The sequence below is a fragment of the Mus musculus genome, chromosome 1 (genome assembly GCF_000001635.26).
Source record: "Mus musculus strain C57BL/6J chromosome 1, GRCm38.p6 C57BL/6J".
In the NCBI taxonomy this organism is placed as follows: domain Eukaryota; kingdom Metazoa; phylum Chordata; class Mammalia; order Rodentia; family Muridae; genus Mus; species Mus musculus.
In genome coordinates this window covers 21,507,332-21,525,810 of record NC_000067.6, presented here as the reverse complement: position 1 = coordinate 21,525,810, position 18,479 = coordinate 21,507,332, and the positions used below count along the sequence as shown (strand labels likewise).

At 39.0% G+C, this 18,479-nt stretch overlaps 1 protein-coding gene and 1 pseudogene across 4 annotated transcripts in view; both read left to right on the top strand.

Annotated features, from left to right (window-relative positions):
- Kcnq5 (potassium voltage-gated channel, subfamily Q, member 5) overlaps positions 1-18,479 on the top strand; it is a 564,252-nt gene that overhangs the window by 436,840 nt on the left and 108,933 nt on the right. The window lies entirely within an intron of this gene.
- Positions 12,715-13,944, top strand: Gm7658 (predicted gene 7658; annotated as a pseudogene).

Genomic DNA, 18,479 nt, shown 5'->3' with positions numbered 1-18,479 from the left:
AACTTGTACTAAAGTGAGTAGGGATTTGATGCAAATGTTATGGCATACGAAGCTGGGACTTGCATTAGGTGCTTTCCTACACCATATACCAAAGAGCTGGGGCAGGACATCTGCTTAAGTCCTGACTTGATGACACTTCATTATCCCTTGTGCCATGTATATGCAGAATGGGGCCAAATTAATAAAATGTATGATGAGGCTTGAGTCTTATCCCTAAGTCTCCCTCCCCCTCTTCCTTCCCCCCTCCTCCTTGAAGACATTATATAAAGTCAAGAAGTAAATACTTATAAGTATCGGAACAGAGACAATTCTTTTTCTAAACATTTAGTCTACAATCTGGCTTTTCCCCACATCCCCAACCTACATAAAAATAATTTGAGTCCTTCTTACAAATCCCCATGATAGAATGTACCCTCTCTCTGGCTTCCCCCAACAGAAAACCAACATGAATGCCTACTGTTAAGTGACCTTATTCAGATTTCACTAGTTTTTACATGCATGGCTTTGTATATGTATGTCCCTATAGATTGTTATCATATGGACAGAGTTATGTACCATTAACACAGTCAACAGAAACATGGCCTGTGACCTCCGGCATTGAGCTTGTAGAGTCACTCCTTCCCTCAGATCATAACCTCTATGATCCACAAGTCAGAGCTCCCTCACTTTCATTTTCCTATCCCTGGAAATTAGCACTTTACTCATACACAATAGCAAGCTCTAGAAACTCACTTTCTTTCACTCAAAGTGAGGGCACCAGCCTTCAGTAATCCATCCATTTTTAGTACTGAATAATATATCCTGGGAGATGGTTGAACCACAATTTGTTTATTCATTTCCCTTTAGGAACCCATTTGGTTTATTATTTAGCTATTACCAATGAAGCTTTTATGAATATTCTTGTATTAGTTTTTATGTGAACATGAACTTTTATTTCTCTAGAAATTACTGGGGTATGTAGTAAGTGTTTTTTGTATAACTTTACCAGAAAAAAATACGTTTTATAGAATGTGGCTATTCCTTTTAAGATATATATTCATGGATGTAAATTACATCTTGGCTGATATAAATGACATTTATGGCTCCTTCAGACTAACACATTTAAAACTTCTACCAATGTTCCATATAGATAATTGGGCCTAGTAATCACAGTTCTTGTGTAACTTATAGAAAGTTCATTTGTTCTCCTTAATCCAAATCCTCTCTTATAGGATTCCCCCTGTCTTATACCGAAGACTATCATTTCTTCAAAATCCCCCTTACTTTTTCCAGTGGCTTTTTTATCATAACAAATCAGAAAGTATTTTTTCCCAGTAAAACATCAGTGGGTGATCAGATTCATGGATTTTTGACCAATGAGATACCTTTTCCATGATGGAACAACCAGCTGCTCATGTAGGAAAAGGTCATGTTAGATCCATGTCCGTCTTACTTAAGATAAATTCCAAGTCAAGATGTAAAACAAACAGGGAAAATAAAAAGTAGGAAGCAAATATAGAAATCTCTATGATCATGAAAGTTCAGAAGCCTTCCTCTTTTTAATAATTTATTTTTATTCATTTTCTAATCATTATTACAAATAGGGACAAAACCAACAAAGAATGTTGCATGACACATGAAGCAAAAATAAAAGCAACTATAGGAAACACCAAGAAAAATACATATACCTCCTATCAAAGACAAAAAAACTGATCCCCTTAAGATAGAAGGAACACAGAAGTCAAGGAAATTCTGGCATCCCAGTACAAAATCAAGGTTGAGAAGGAGGGGATGACCCAAATCTGCTAAAAGAGAAGTATGCCTCTTAGACACACCATCACACTCCTGAGAAAGAAATGTGTATGGTCAAATTCTCTTAGCTACCAGAATGACAGGAATCTTTGATTCCACCAGACATATTTCAGTGGGCCTGTGGTTATTCCACATGACTGAATCAAGCATACACACACCACAGGATTGCTAAGTAGTGCCACTTATGAAAAACATCCATAATTGTTTAAATAACATAAGCATCTATTCTCTACCCATGAGCTGAGTTTCCTAATAATATTTTCACCACTAGTCTTCAGCTAAATCAACTAGGGAATGTCCCCATGATAAAACACACTTGACGTCTGTCTGTACTGCCAAGCTGTATTAAATGTAAATGACATAGGCATAATGTAAGTATTTATGTTGCTCTGTATCTGAATAAAAAAAATGAGAAGAGCTCTCAAAGTAAAGAAGAGTAAAAATGTTCACCTGAAGACATTGTGCAAGCCAAGATTTACTGGGAGAGGCAAATTCTCTCATCATGTACCTCTTTACATCATAATGACATTGAAATTATATAAATATATATATAGCATCCACAGGCTGAATAGCAAGCATGGCTCTTTGGCTTGCAGCAAGAATGCTCTAAATGCCAACTGTTATTTTCTGTGCCCAGCAGTAGTGCAGTGGGCAGATTGGTCCACAGAAAGCATGGTGGTACAGAATCTTCCATTGTAGGCATTTTGTCATTACCATGGACAATGCAAAGGCTAATTTACCATAGGATTTCTATGTAAGTGCTCTCATTTTGAAGCTAAAGAAGCATATAATAGTGCCTCTAACTCTTAAACCATATTCTAAAAGGTGTTTTGTGATGTGCTTTAGTTTAGCATCCATAATGTTAAATGAATTTTAAACATGGAATTTCAGACTTTTCAAAGAACTTCCAGGAGAAGCTGAAGGAAAAAAAAATCAGATGACAGGTATAAAGAGCGTTGTTGCATGTCTGGCATCTAAGCAGTAGCCGACCTGATAAATTATGAGCATGGTGGGTTCAAAGTACCCTCCTACCAGCTCCAGGTCAGTCAACATAAATAGGACAAAATTTCTATTGCCTGTTCAGTAAGACCTGTTGGAATACATTTCATTATTTCCTCTGCAAACTCTCACCAATACTGTAGCCCTAGATTTGAGAGTTCATGTATGTTAAGTAAGAATAAACTTTGCACTGGACATGGTGGCACACGCCTTTAATCCCAGCACTGGGGAGGCAGAGGCAGGCGAATTTCTGAGTTCGAGGCCAGTCTACAAAGTGAGTTCCAGGACAGCCAGGGCTATACAGGGAAACCTTGTCTCAAAAAAAACCAAAGTAAATAAATAAATAAATAAATAAATAAATAAGCAAGCTTTGCTTTAAAAAAGGGAGAGAGGAGGAAAGAAGCTAGTTATTTTTTAAATCCTGTCGAACATTAGATGCAGTTGCTTCAAGGACAGTGTGCAGTAGCTAAAGAATTTTGCATTAGCTGGAGTGTCTTTTGAAACTAGTTGTTGGATAACAGTTTACCCTGACTGTACCTGGGAGTCTTAACAAGGATAATTGTCCCTGCAAGATCCCCTGGGCAACTCTCCTCAGCATAATTATCCTTACATTCCGTAGTCTCTTCAACCAATTCTCTTCATCCTTGTAAGTAAAGACAATGTGTCTCTGTCTAAACTGGCCCTAAACGATCTACATAACTACCCCTAAACCCACGTCCTAGAGGTTTCAATCGAATTCAAGATGCACTTACTGAATTGAAATGCCAGGAGCTGCCACTAGAAGGCGTCCACTGAAGAACATCAGCCCCGCCCACCATGGTAAGACATTCAGATATGCACGGTGCCACCGACCCACTGGCCGTGAACAAATGGAAGGGAGAGTATAGCAAGTGACTGTGCAATGCAAGACGAAAAGTGACAGCTTTACCTACCTCCTGGAACTTTCTCTTGCTTGGCCACGTGAATGTGATTATTCTGTTTGCCAGAGCTTGCTTTACATACTGTGTAGTTGTAGACTCTTCTACTAGCAATCTTAATCCTAAACTGTCCAGGTTTTGTTTTTGGGGTTTTTGCCTTTATTTATCTCATTTTTTCTCTTTTTTTACTTCTGCCTTTTACAAAACATTTCAAATATTTGCTGTTAGCCCCCACTACAGACTCCAAATCTCTGCTGGGAATTTGGACATCAAAGTGCTGTAGCTAATCCTTAGGGCATTTGCCATCTTGTGCCTTCAGACTCCTTCTCCTATGGAATTTCTGTGGTTTCCTGGATTATTTTCTGTTAAACTGTGCACATCTGAAACGATTTTCGGAATATTTCTCCATGACGCTTTTCTATATCTGGTTACAAGGAATGTGTGGCTCCTGAGTGGTCGGAACTCTGTGAGGTTTCCTTCGGCCTCTTAGAAGGGAATCCGAGATTGTAGGGTCACCTGTTTCCAATAAGCGTTAGGGTCTCCCCACCGCCACACACACAGAGACTCACACACTTAAACAGAAGTATAGCTTTACAGAGAGTTCCTGGTCTGAAAGGCATTGATACTCCAGAGAAAGTGTGTCCCAAATAGGTTCTGCCTATAGCTTTGGCATTTTTGATGATAGTGTTATAGTCTAGGTGCAGCTTCAGATACTAGGTCCTATGAATTTTAAGTCTCTTTATGAAATAACTTATTATATCAGCTTGTACAAGTGTCTTTGGGGATCAGTTTTTTTTTAAGCACAGAAAAAATGCAGATTTATATGGATCATAAACAGTGGTACAGAGAAGCAAATACAAACTTTAGAAGTTCTAAAACTTTTTAAAAAGAGGGCAAAGTTTGGGGGAAAATTATAAAGATGGGGCTTTAACAGATAATAAAGCACAATTTGTTTGGTTAATAACATCACTAAAACCACACGTGTACAGATATAACCTGTGTTTATCTCCAAATGGGAGGAAATGGGCTTTCAAGGTAACAATAAGTGCCAGGCATTAATCTGTGGCTTGTATTTACTCTAATTTTGTTTCTTTAAAGCCTTTTCCCTTCATTCTCCACAGGAGGAAAACTCCATTTCCACACCCCAGTGTTTATCTCCAGGGATTAGCCAAGTGCCTAGACTATCCATTTCGTATTTCTAAAATAAGAAATCGTGCATTGGAAAAGATTGAGAGGCAGGTGATCCGGGTAATTCTCAATTTCCCAAGATGAAATGTAAAATAAATTCCCACCAATAGGTTTCCTTTCCTTGGTGACATTTAAGCTCAAATTGCAGCCCCATTGCAAAAGCCAAATAGCTCAGCCCATCAAAGAGCTTCCTGAAGATGTTCTTTCAAAACCTTTTAGTAGTAGGTGTTGATTAATCCTAACCACAAATCATCTGAAAACAAGGATCAAGTTTCTCAAAGTAAAAAAAAGAAAAAAACAACAATATATGCCCCAACATTGATAACCATGACCATTGGCCAGAACTCAGAACTGCTGTACTCTGGATGTCAGTATGAGAAACGAGGTTCCGGTGCCTGCAGACTGTATTTAAAATGGCAATGATGTTGTTAGCTGTCGCTGAGTAATCATTCACTCGAGTTATAACCCAGCCTGAGACACTGAGCACTGAGTTTCGTCTTCAGAGGTCGGGGATTTCCAGTAGAAGTTTCAGCATTAATCTCTTGTTGGTAGGAATCCGACTCTCAAGATCTCGTCTGTAGGGAGACACTATTTGGGGCTCTGTTCCGGAACTGAAACTGGCTCCAGTATTGATTTTTGGTGTTTATGAGAATAGGTGCTAGAAGAAAATTGTGAACAAGGTAAAATCATTTCTTCTAAAAGCTACATGAAATAATTAAAACTCTACCCCACATTTTTTTTCAAAAAGCACTTTTTTTATTTTCTTCATTTACATTTCAAATTCTATCACGAAAGTCCTCTATACACCCCCACCCCGACCCTGCTCCCCAACCAATCCACTCCAGCTTCCCAGCACTGGCATTCCTCTGTACTGGGGCATATACTCTTCACAAGATCAAGGGCCTCTCCTCCAACTGAGGCCTACTAGGCCATCCTCTGCTACATATGCAACTAGAGACAGAAGCTCTAGGGGGTACAGGTTAGTTCATATTGTTGTTCCTCCTATAGGCTTGCAGACCCCTTTAGCCCCTTGGATACGTTCTCAAGCTCCTTCATTGAGGACCCTGTGTTCCATCCAATAAATGACTGTGAGCATCCACTTGTGTATTTGCCAGGCACTGCCATAGCCTCACAAGAGACAGCTGTATCAGGGTCCTATCAGCAAAATCTTGCTGGCATATGCAATAGTGTCTGGGTTTGGTGGTTGTTTATGGGATGGATCTCCGGGTGGAGCAGTCTCTGGACAGTCCTTCCTTCCAACTCAGCTCTGAGCTTTATCTCTGTAACTCCTTCCATGGGTATTGTGTTCCACAGTCTGAGAAGGAATGAAGAATCCACACTTTGGTGTTCCTTCTTCATGAGTATCATGAGTTTTGCAAATTGTATCTTGGGTAGTCTAAGTTTCTGGGCTAATATCCACTTATCAGTGAGTGGATATCATCTGTGTTCTTTTGTGATTGGTTTACCTCACTCAGGATGATATCCTCCAGATATTTGCCTAAGAATTTCATAAATTCGTTGTTTTTAATAGCTGAGTAGTACTCCATTGTGTAAACGTACCACATTTTCTGTATCCATTCCTCTGTTGAGGGACATCTGGGTTCTTTCCAGCTTCTGGGTATTATAAATAAGGCTGCTATGAACATAATGGAGCATGTGTCCTTATTATATGTTGGAATATCTTCTGGGTATATGCCCAGGAGAGGTATTGTGGGATCCTCTGGTAGTACTATGTCCAATTTTTGAGGAGCCACCAGACTGATTTCCAGAGTGGATATACCAGCTTGCAATGCCACCAGCAATGGAGGAGTGTTCCTCTTTCTCCACATCCTCACCAGCATCTGCTGTCACCTGAATTTTGGATCTTAGCCATTCTGACTGGTGTGAGGTGGAATCTCAGGGTTGTTTTGATTTGCATTTCCCTGATGATTAAGGATGTTGAACATTTTTTTCAGGTGCTTCTCAGCCATTCAGTATTCCTCAGTTGAGAATTCTTTGTTAAGCTCTGTACTCCATTTTTTAAATGGGGTTATTTGATTTTCTGGAGTCCATCTTCTTGAGTTCTTTGTATATATTGACTATTAGTCCCCTATCTGATTTAGGATTGGTAAAGATCCTTTCTCAATCTGTTGGTGGCCTTTTTGTCTTTTTGACAATGTCTTTTGCCTTACAGAAGCTTTGTGATTTTATGAGGTCCCATTTGTCAATTCTTAATCTTACAACACAAGCGGCTGATGTTCGGTTCAGGAACTTTTCCCCTGTGCCACTATCTTCATGACTTTTCCCCACTTTCTCCTCTATCAGTTTTAGTGTCTCTATTGTTATATGGAGTTCCTTGATCCACTTAGACTTGAGCTTTGTACAAAAAGATAAGAATGGATCAATTCACATTCTTCTACATGATAACCGCCAGTTAAGTCAGCACCATTTGTTGAAAAGGCTGTCTTTTTTCCAGTGGTTTAATGGTTTTTTCCAGTAGCTAAATGGTTTTAGCTCCTTTGTCAAAGATCAAGTGACCATAGATGTATGGGTTCATTTCTGGGTCTTCAATTCTATTCCATTGATTTATACTGTACCAGTACCATGCAGTTTTTATCACAATTGCGCTGTAGTACAGCTTGAGGTCAGGCATGGTGATTCTACCAGAGGTTCTTTTATTGTTGAGAATAGTTTTTGCTATCCTAGGTATTTTGTTATTCCAGATGAATTTGCAGATTGCACTTTCTAACTCAGTGAAGAATTGAGTTGGAAGTTTGATTCAGATTGCATTGAATCTGTAAATAGCCTTCAGCAAGATAGCCATATTTACTATGTTAATCCTGCCAATCCACAAGCATGGGAGATCTTTCCATCTTCTGAAATCTTCTTGGATTTCTTTCTTCAGAGACTTGAAGTTCTTATCATTCAGATCTTTTACTTCCTTAGTTAGAGTCACACCAAAGAATTTTATATTATTTGTGACTATTGTGAAGGGTGTTGTTTCCCTAATTTCTTTTTCAACCTGTTTATCCTTTGTATAGAGAAAAGCTATTGATTTGTTTGAGTTAATTTTATATCCAGCTACTGCACTGAAGCTGTTTATCAGGTTTAAGAGTTCTCTGGTGGAATTTTTAGGGTCACTTATATATACTCATATATATACTCATATATATCATATCAACTGAAAACAGTGATATCTTGACTTCTTCCTTTTCAATTTGTATCCCCTTGATCTCCTTTTCTTGTCTAATTGCTCTGGCTAGGACTTCAAGTACTATATTGAATTGGTAGGGAGAAAGTGGGCAGCCTTATCTATTCCCTGATTTTACTGGGATTGCTTCCAGTTTCTCTCCATTTACTTTGATGTTGGCTACTGGTTTGCTGTATATTGCTTTTATTATGTTTAGTTATGGGCCTTGAATTACTGATCTTTCCAAGACTTTAATTCTGAATGGGTTATGGATTTTGTCTAATGCTTTCTCAGCATCTAACAAGATGATCATGTGGTTTTTGTCTTTAAGTTTGTTTATATGGTGGATTACATTGATAGATTTCTGTATATTAAAGCATCCCTGCATCCCTGGGATGAAGCCTACTTGATCATGATGGATGATCATTTTGATGTGTTCTTGCATTCGGTTTGCAAGAATTTTATTTAGTATTTTTGCATCAGTATTCATAAGGGAAATTGGTCTGAAGTTCTCTTTCTTTCTTGGGTCTTTATGTAGTTTAGGCATCAAAGTAATTGTGGCTTCATAGAATGAATTGGGTAGAGTAGCTTCTGTTTCTATTTTGTGGAATAGTTTGTGCAGAACTGGAATTAGATCTTCTTTGAAGGTCTGATAGAATTCTGCACTAAACCCATCAGGTCCTGTGCTTTTTTTGCTTGGAAGACGATTAATGACTGCATCTATTTCTTTAGGAAATATGGGATAGTTTAGATCATTAATCTGATCCTGATTTAACTTTGGTACCTGGTATCTGTCTAGAAATTTGTCCATTTCATCCAGGTTTTCCAGTTTTGTTGAGTATAGCCTTTTGTAGTAGGATCTGATGATGCTTTGGATTTCCTCAGGTTCTGTTGTTATGTCTCCCTTTTCATTTCTGATTTTGTTAATTGGGATAATGTACTTGTGCCCTCTAGTTAGTCTGGCTAAGGGTTTATCTATCTTCTTGATTTAAAACAAAACAAAACAAAACAAAACAAAACAAAACAAAACAAAACAAAACAAAACAAAACAAAACAGATCCTGGCTTGGTTGTTTCTTTGAATAGTTCTTTTTGTTTCCACTTGGTTGATTTCAGCCCTGAGTTTGATTATTTCCTGCCTTCTACTCCTCTTGGTGGAATTTGCTTCCTTTTGTTCTAGAGCTTTTAGTTATGCTGTCAAGCTCTGTCTAGTTTCTTTTTGGCCATCCTCAGAGCTATGAGTTTTCCTCTTAGGAATGCTTTCATTGTGTCCCATAAGTTTGGGTATGTTGTGGCTTCATTTTCATTAAATTTTAAAATACTTTAATTTCTTTTGTTATTTCTTCCTTGACCAAGTTATCATTTAGTAGAGTGTTGTTCAACTTCGATGTGAATGTTGGCTTTGAATTATTTCTGTTGTTATTGAAGATCAGCCTTAGCCCGTGGTGATCTGATAGGATGCATGGGATAATTTCAATATTTTTGTATCTTTTGAGGCCTGTTATATGGTCAGTTTTGGAAAAGGTACCATGAGTTGCTGAGAAGAAGGTATATCCTTTTGTTTTAGGATAAAAATGTTGTGTAGATATCTATTAAATCCATTCGTTTCATAACTTCTGTTTGTTTCAATGTGTCTCTGTTTAGTTTCTGTTTCCAGGATCTGTCCATTGATGAGAGTGGGATGTTGAAGTCACCCACTATTATTGTGTGAGGTGCAATGTGTGCTTTAAGCTTTACTGTACTTTACTGAATGAATGTGGATGCCCTTTCATTTGAGGCATAAATATTCCGAATTTAGAGTTCATCTTGGAAGATTTTACCTTTGATGAGTATGAAGTGCCCCTCCTTGTCTTTTTTGATAACTTTGGGATGGAAGTCAATTTTCTTTGATATTAGAATGGCTACTCCAGCTTGTTTCTTCGAACCATTTGCTTGGAAAATTGTTTTCTACCCTTTTACTCTGAAGTCTTTCTTTGTCCCTGAGGTGGTTTTCCTGTATGCAGCAAAATGTTGGGTCCTATTTATGTAGCCTGTCTATTAATCTATGTCTTTTTATTGGGGAATTGAGTCCATTGATATTGAGAGATAATAAAGAAAAGTATTTGTTGCTTCCTGTTATTTTTGTTGTTAGAGTTGGGATTCTGTTCTTGTGGATATCTTCTTTTAGGTTTGTTGAAGGATTACTTTCTTGCTTTTTCTAGGGCATAATTTCCCTCCTTGTGTTGGAGTTTTCCCTTTATTATCCTTTGAAGGGCTGGGTTCATGGAAAGATATTGTGTGAATTTGGTTTTGTCATGGAATACTTTGGTTTCTCCATCTATGGTAATTGAGAGTTTTGTTGGGTATAATAGCCTGGGGTGGCATTTGTGTTCCCTTAGAGTCTCTATAACATCTGTCCAGGATCTTCTGCCTTTCATAATCTCTGGTGAGAATTCTGGAGTAATTCTAATAGGTTTGCCTTTATATGTTACTTGACCTTTTTCCCTTACTGCTTTTAATATTCTGTCTTTATTTAGTGCATTTGTTGTCCTGATTATTATGTGTCAGAAGAAATTTCTTTTCTGGGCCTGTCTATTTGGAGTTCTGTAGGCTTCTTATATGTTCATGGGCATCTCTTCCCTTAGGTTAGGAAAGTTTTCATCTATAATTTTGTTGAAGATATTTACTGGCCCTTTAAGTTGAAAATCTTCATTCTCATCTATTCCTATTATCCTTAAGTTTGGTCTTCTTATTTTATCCTGGATTTCCTGGATGTTTTGAGTCAGGATCTTTTTGCATTTTGCATTTTCTTTGATTGTTGTGTCCATGTTTTCTATGGAATCTTCTGCACCTGAGATTCTCTCTTCTATCACTTGTGTTCTGTTGCTGATGCTCAAAGCTATGGTTCCTGATTTCTTTCCTAGGATTTCTATTTCCAAAGTTATCTCCCTTTGGGTTTTCTTTATAGTTTCTACTTCCATTTTTAGATCTTAGATGGTTTTGTTCAATTCCATCACCTGTTTGGTTGTGCTTTCCTATAATTCTTTAAGGGATTTTGTGTTTTCTCTTTAAGGACTTCTACCTGTTTAACAGTATTTTCCTGTAATTCTTTGAGGGGTTTTTGTGCTTCCTCTTTAAGGACTTTTACCTGTTTAGCAGTGTTCTCCTGTATTTCTTTAAGTGAGTATTAATGCCCTTCTTAAATTCCTCTTCCAGCTAGGGCAGGGGTGAGGAGAGGGCATAGGGGACTTTCCTCTACCAGCATCATGAGATATGATTTTAAATCTGAATCTTGCTTTTCAGGTATGTTGTTCCTATTGAGCTAAATCCTAACAGATGTGTCATGTAGGGCAATCATGGCAGAAAGCAAAGCCCGTCAAGTCCAGCCGCATAACTGCCCTTGCTTTTACCCAGGCGTGGGATCCACGACCCAGTACCTTCGCATGTGAATCTGTCTTATAATAAGAGCTTGCGGTGACTAATCTCCTTTAGACTCTTTCTATAACGATCTATTCATATTGATTTTGCTGATTACACAATACGGGAGCTAAGTTAGAAGAATCTGATTAACTCCAGTGTGTCTTAAATATCACTATGGATTTTACTGTGTTCAAATCAATGGCCGTTTCCCCAAATCTCAAAAGAGAGAAATCATTGATAAATCTTTCTAAATGACTCCGTACCTCATGAGCCTTCTCCACTAAGTACATTGTGAGCATACTCCATAATACAGTATTGGTCTATATTTTATATTTCTCCCATCTACTTAGAATCATTAAATAATCTTTCAACATGTCCCAAGGTATTTGGATCTACTTCCTTGGGAAGAAGTAAGCATTAGACAGGTTTTCTTTTCTCATGCAGTCTTGAGCTCTTAATTTATTAGATTTTCTATTTCTTTCTGTAGCCCCATTTTTTCCTTGATATGCCCATAAAAAGAGGGTCTGTTCTTAACATCATTTGTCTCTCTGTTCCCCTTCCTGCACTCTTCCCTCAATGCTTTATGTGATAACAATTTATTCTTGCTTAATTATACACCTGATTTTTGTAACCTTTCGCTTCTTTTTTCCCTACCACCGTCCTGCCCTAAATTTCTCAGCCTAAGACTGATACACTATATGTAGCTCTTAGCCACACAGCTTCAGCACTGTCTATGCCACTTACAGAAGTTGAGCCTTGGTTATTGACTGCTACAGTCTTCAGCTTCTCAATTTGTTCATACAGTGATTCAAATGATTAAATACAGCAACATACACACACACAAACACACACACACACACAGAGAATCAAGGCTTCTTGACCTCAACACTATTGACATTTGGGGGGTAAATCATTCAATGTTCATTGAAATGTAATTTTCAATTGGGACCAAAATGGCACTTAAAATATACTCTGTTCCTAACTAAAGAGATATCTCAATAGGTAAAGTTGCCATTCCTGACAGCCTGATTGTGATTCTCCAGAACCTACATAGTAGTATAGAACTGGCTGCTACAAGTTTTCCTCTGGCCTCCACATGTGCAGTAGGTAACATAGTGGAAGAGCCTATCACACATTGTCCTCTGACATTAACACACATGCTGCGGTGAGTCATCCCAATAAGTTATAAATAAAGCAATTAAAAAAAAAAAAGGTAACCCTGTACGGCACCGCTCCCTTTTCCGGTCGGCGTGTTTCTGCATCGGATCGTCTTCCGCAGCCCGGCCTTCACCATGAGCGTCCCGGCCTTCATCATATCAGCGAGGAAGACCAGGCCGCTGAACTTCGAGCTTATCTGAAATCAAAAGGAGCTGAGCTCTCACAAGAAAACTCGGAAGGTGGACTTCATGTAGATTTAGCTCAGATTATTGAAGCCTGTGATGTGTGTCTGAAAGAAGATGATAAAGATGTTGAAAGTGTGATGAACAGTGTGGTGTCCCTCCTGTTGATTCTGGAACCAGACAAGCAAGAAGCATTGATTGAAAGTCTGTGTGAAAAGCTGGTCAAGTTTCGGGAAGGCGAACGCCCATCTCTGAGACTACAGTTGCTCAGCATCCTTTTCCATGGGATGGACAAGAATACTCCTGTGAGGTACACAGTGTACTGCAGCCTCATCAAAGTGGCGGCATCATGTGGAGCCATCCAGTACATCCCAACGGAGCTGGATCAAGTGAGAAAGTGGATCTCTGACTGGAAGCTCACCACTGAAAAGAAACACACCCTCCTAAGACTGCTCTACGAGGCGTTTGTGGATTGTAAGAAAAGTGATGCTGCATCAAAGGTCATGGTGGAATTGCTCGGGAGTTACACAGAGGACAATGCTTCCCAGGCTCGAGTTGATGCCCACAGGTGTATTGTGCGGGCACTAAAGGATCCAAATGCCTTTCTTTTTGACCATCTTCTTATTCTAAAGCCAGTCAAATTTTTGGAAGGCGAGCTTATCCATGATTTATTAACCATTTTTGTGAGTGCTAAATTGGCATCGTATGTCAAGTTCTATCAGAATAACAAAGACATCATAGATTCACTTGGCTTGTTACATGAGCAAAATATGTCGAAAATGAGACTCCTCACCTTTATGGGAATGGCAGTGGAAAACAAAGAGATTTCTTTTGACACAATGCAGCAAGAGCTACAGATTGGAGCTGATGATATTAAAGCATTTGTTATTGATGCTGTAAGAACTAAAATGGTCTACTGCAAAATCGATCAGACCCAAAGAAAAGTAGTTGTCAGTCACAGCACACATCGGACATTTGGAAAACAGCAGTGGCAACAACTGTATGACACTCTTAATGCCTGGAAACAGAACTTGAACAAAGTGAAAAATAGCCTTTTGAGTCTTTCAGATACCTGAATTTTTATGAAAATGATTTTGTTCGTTGAGAAAAAAAAGTTCTAAGTAAAACATTATCAACTGAAATTTGAAAAAAAAAAAAACAAGTGAAACTTTACTAATTCGTAGGCTTGTACATGGGATATGTTCAAGCTGAGCTGCTTGTCTGGCCACAGTAGGAGAGGAAGCACCTAAACTCACAGAGACTTGAAGTGCCAGGGTAGGAGGATACTTAGGGCTCCCCCACCTGTTCAGAGAAGAAGAGGAGGGAAGATGAGGGAAGAATTGTGGGAGGAGGGCAGAGAGCTGGGTGTAAAGTAAATAAGTAAAAAATAAGTGGTCTTTTAAAAATACTGCTTCTAACCACTAGATATCAATAACAACTTCCTCCCATCTGTGACAATCAAATATTTATCTTAAAATCTACAAATGAGCCCTTGGGAAGAAATAGGTTTGATCTTGACCCTCAGATTTTGTTGAATACATAAACCAACACACAAATAAATCTGAATACTTGCTAATAACTCTATGTCCAATTAATCACTCAGCTGCAGGAACTGCCTGTTGGTTTTTCTTATAGTAAAATGGGGTATCTTCCCAAAATGCAAAACTCCAATGCTTCAAAATATATCTTTATATTTACAACAGAGTACCTTATGTTTAATTGAAGCTTGACCATATGTATCCTCAAACCCATTTCACTCTACCCAGATTTCCTACTCTCCCTAGGCACCTCGTTATATACCCCTGGCCCTTTTGTCCTCTCCTTTTCTTGTAGTTACTAAATAACTAATTCCAGTTAGTTCTTCTTGTTAACTGATCTTGAGCTGGTAATCATAGCTGCAGAGCAGTTGTGAATACAGTAACCACGCCCTGTCTAGAACACAGCACTTCACAGTGCTCCTTCTAGCTTCTGGCTCATGTATTTTTTTTTCTATCCCATCTTTTGTGCTGTTTTCTGACCATTGTTGTTATAGGTGTCCCATTTGGGGGCTGAGTACTAAGAGTCACATATTCTGACACTCTGACCAATTATGAATGTCTGAATTAAATACTGACTCATAAGGAGAATCTTCCCTAGAAAAGGGTGGGGAAGCCACCAATCTGTGAATGTAAACTTAAGTATTTAGACGATTGTATAGCATGCCATTTGCCAAAATAGCACTGGTAGGTTCCTTTTTACGATCGATGGCCTCCCAAGCTTTTAACTGTAAGTTTCTGGTACCAGACATAAATTCCTTCCTGTTGAGCCGGCCTCAAATCCAGTCTACAAGTAGTTGGTTACTACACACCCTTTGTTCTACTATAGCACTGGTGGCACATGCTATTAATGTCCCTTTTCTCCCAGTGACCCACGTAATGTGTTCCAGCACTGTGCAAGTCAGCCATTAGTAAAGACGTTTCCGGATTTCTCCATGTCCCGACACCAAAGTTCACTGTGCCTTCAACAATAGTGTCTTAACGTCCAGCTGTGATGAGCAGCCAAGAGCAAGGGCAATATCTTGTGCTGTCTCAGGGAGCTTCGCATATTCACTAACCAATAACTTGCTAGCTAAGGATGTATCCCAATCCTGCCTCTAGATTTTCATCCAACCCGATTCTTCTGCAGATCCATCATTTGTGTTCAACTCCTATTTTTTTTAATTATATATTTTAATTAACCTACACAGTAGTGAAGTTGCACTTGGGTGGGGGTTTTATATATATATTATTTTTATTAGATATTTTCTTTATTTACATTTCAAATGTTATCCCCTTTCCTAGTTTCCTCTCCAAACATCCCCTATCTCCTCCCCCCTCCCCCTGCTCCACAACCCACCTACTCCTGCTTCCTGGTCCTGGCATTCCCCTACACTAGGGCATAGAACCTTCACAGGACCAAGGACCTCTCCTCCCATTGATGACTGACTAGGCCATCCTCTGCTACATATGCAGCTAGAGCCACATGTCCCACCATGTGATTTCTTTGATTGGTGGTTTAGTCCCAGGGAGCTCTTGGAGTACTGGTTAGTTCATATTGTTGTTCTTCCTATAGGGTTGCAGACCCCTTCAGCTCCTTGGGTTGTTTCTCTAGCTCCTTCATTGGGGATCCTGTGCTCTGTCCAATGGATAATGGTGAGCATCCACTTCTGTATTTGCCAGGCACTGACAGAACCTCTCAGGAAACAGCTATGGGTGGTTTTTTTTTTTTATTGCTTTATTTATTATTTATTGGGAGGACTCACCACAGCACTGTATTAATGTCAGATGCCGACTTGTGGTAGTCAGTTCTTCCACTATGTGGGCTGTGGAAATCAAATTCAAATCATCAGGCTTGGCAGCAGTTACCTTTACTTGCTGAGCCGCCTCACCAGCCCTGCACTGCAATTCTTAATGAGTTTTTCTTAATTCTTAAGGCTTTTCTATAAGTTTCACTCTGCGTGTACTGTTAGAAGTACTTAGGAGATTTTTAACTATTATTATTAATCACTTTATTCCTTTACATTTCAAATGATACCCCTTCCCAGTTTCCCCTCCACAAACCCCCCATCTCATTCCCCCTCTCCCCTTCCCTTTTGCCTCATTGAGGGTGCTCCCCCCCCCCACTCCTGCCTCACTGCTCTAGCATCCCCCTACACTGGAGCATCAAGTCTCCACAGGACCAAGGGCCACTCCTCCCACTGATGTCTGACAAGGCCATCCTCTGCTACATATGTGTCTGGAGCCATGGATCCCTCCATGTGTACTCTTTGGTTGGTGGTTTAATCTCTGGGAGCTCGAGGGTGTGTGTGTGGGGGGGGGGGTCTGCTTGGTTGATATTGTTGTTCTTCCTATGGGGTTGCAAACCCCTTCAGCTTCAGTCCTTTCTCTAGCTTTTCCAGTGGGGTCCCTGGGCTCAGTCTGATGATTGGCTGTGAGTGTCTGCATCTGTATTGGTCAGGTGCTGGTAGAGCCTCTCAGGGAACAGCTATACCAGGCTCCTGTCAGAAAGCACTTCTTGGCATCAGCAATGGTGTCTGGGTGTGGTGTCTGAAGATGAGATGGATCCCTAGGTGGAACAGTCTCTGGATGGCCTTAACAGGAGATTATTTTTAAGTTCTTAGGCTACATAAAAGAAGGAAAACAAAAACAAAAACCCAGGGATTCAAGTTTGTGGAGCCGTCATTCTTTAAACTAAATTAACTGACAAGAAACATAATAAATATGTGAATAAAAAGTTACTCCTAACTTCTATAGTATCCTAGGAGATCCCATAGGTGGTGCTGATTAAAAGAAAAAGAAAGTGTGTGAAAGAGAGAGAGAAAGAACGAAAGAAAGAACGAAAGAAAGAAAGAAAGAAAGAGAGAGAGAGAGAGAGAGAGAGAGAGAGAGAGAGAGAGAGAGGAAGGAAGGAAGGAAGGAAGGAAGGAAGAAGGAAGGAAGGAAGGAAGGAAGAAGGAAGGAAGGAAGGAAATGTGTTCTGTGTCATTTGACTGCTCATTTTACTAAACTTTAGTTTCCTCTTCCAATCAGAATTACACTGACAGTATTAAATACAATCTGCAGTTACCTTTGCATATTTCGTGACTTTAGACATTTAGATTATGAATCACTGTGTGACTAATTTTAAATATTCTTCAAACTGGCAGTTTTCCTTTTACTTTCTCTAGCTTTTCTGTAATGTGCTAACTTCATAGCATAATTCTTGAGGTATTAGTCTAACAGATTGACAAATTGATTTTTTAAAAAATGACAATTCAATACATTTATTCCACATCTCATGTCTTCATATAGGAAATGAAATCCATAGAATTTCTAATTAATAAGTTTCCTAACAATCAAGATAAGTTTACGTGGCTGGAGAAGTGCTTAGTGGCTAAGAGTACTTTCTGCTCTTGTAGAGAACCCAGGCTCAGTTCCCAGAACCCACATGGTGGCTCACAAACATCTGTTACTCCAGATCCAAGGTTTCTCCTGTCCTTTCTGGCCTTTTTGGAAAACAAACACACATGTGGGACCGAGGGACACATGCAAGCAAAAAACTTTCAGGAATAAATCTGAATCTAGAGAGATTATGCTGCAGTTAAGATAACGTACCACTTCATAGAGAACCAGGGTATAGTTCCCATCAGCCAAGGTGGGTAGTTTACACCTGCCTGTAAATCCTACTTCTTGCTCTCAAATACCTGCTAACCTCTGTGGGCATCTGTACTCACATGCACACACCCACACAGAAACATAGACACACAGATACACGCACACACACTTAAAAGTATCTTTAAAAGATACAGTGTAAAAATTATAGAAAACACAAGGCATGATAGCTATTTTTGTTTGCTGGATATTCTGTACCGTTGCTAGCCGTTTACTTCTTCCACCGTTTTGAGTACTTTAGTACATAAATAAAGGAGTGTGTACTTGGTAATATGCAAGAATACAATAAGATAAAAGCAAAACCATCTGCTAGGATCATAAAAGCAGTGTCTCTTTAAGTTACAGTTATCATAGTAAGTCTCTCCAAAAGGTAAAAAAAAAAAAAAAAAAAAAAAAACCATGATTTTTGTGTGCATATAACTTTTTTCAGTTTTTTTATTTTAAGTTATATATTTGTGTATATAAAACTCCAACACTGTGAAAATTTAGAATTTGGAAAATAAAAATCC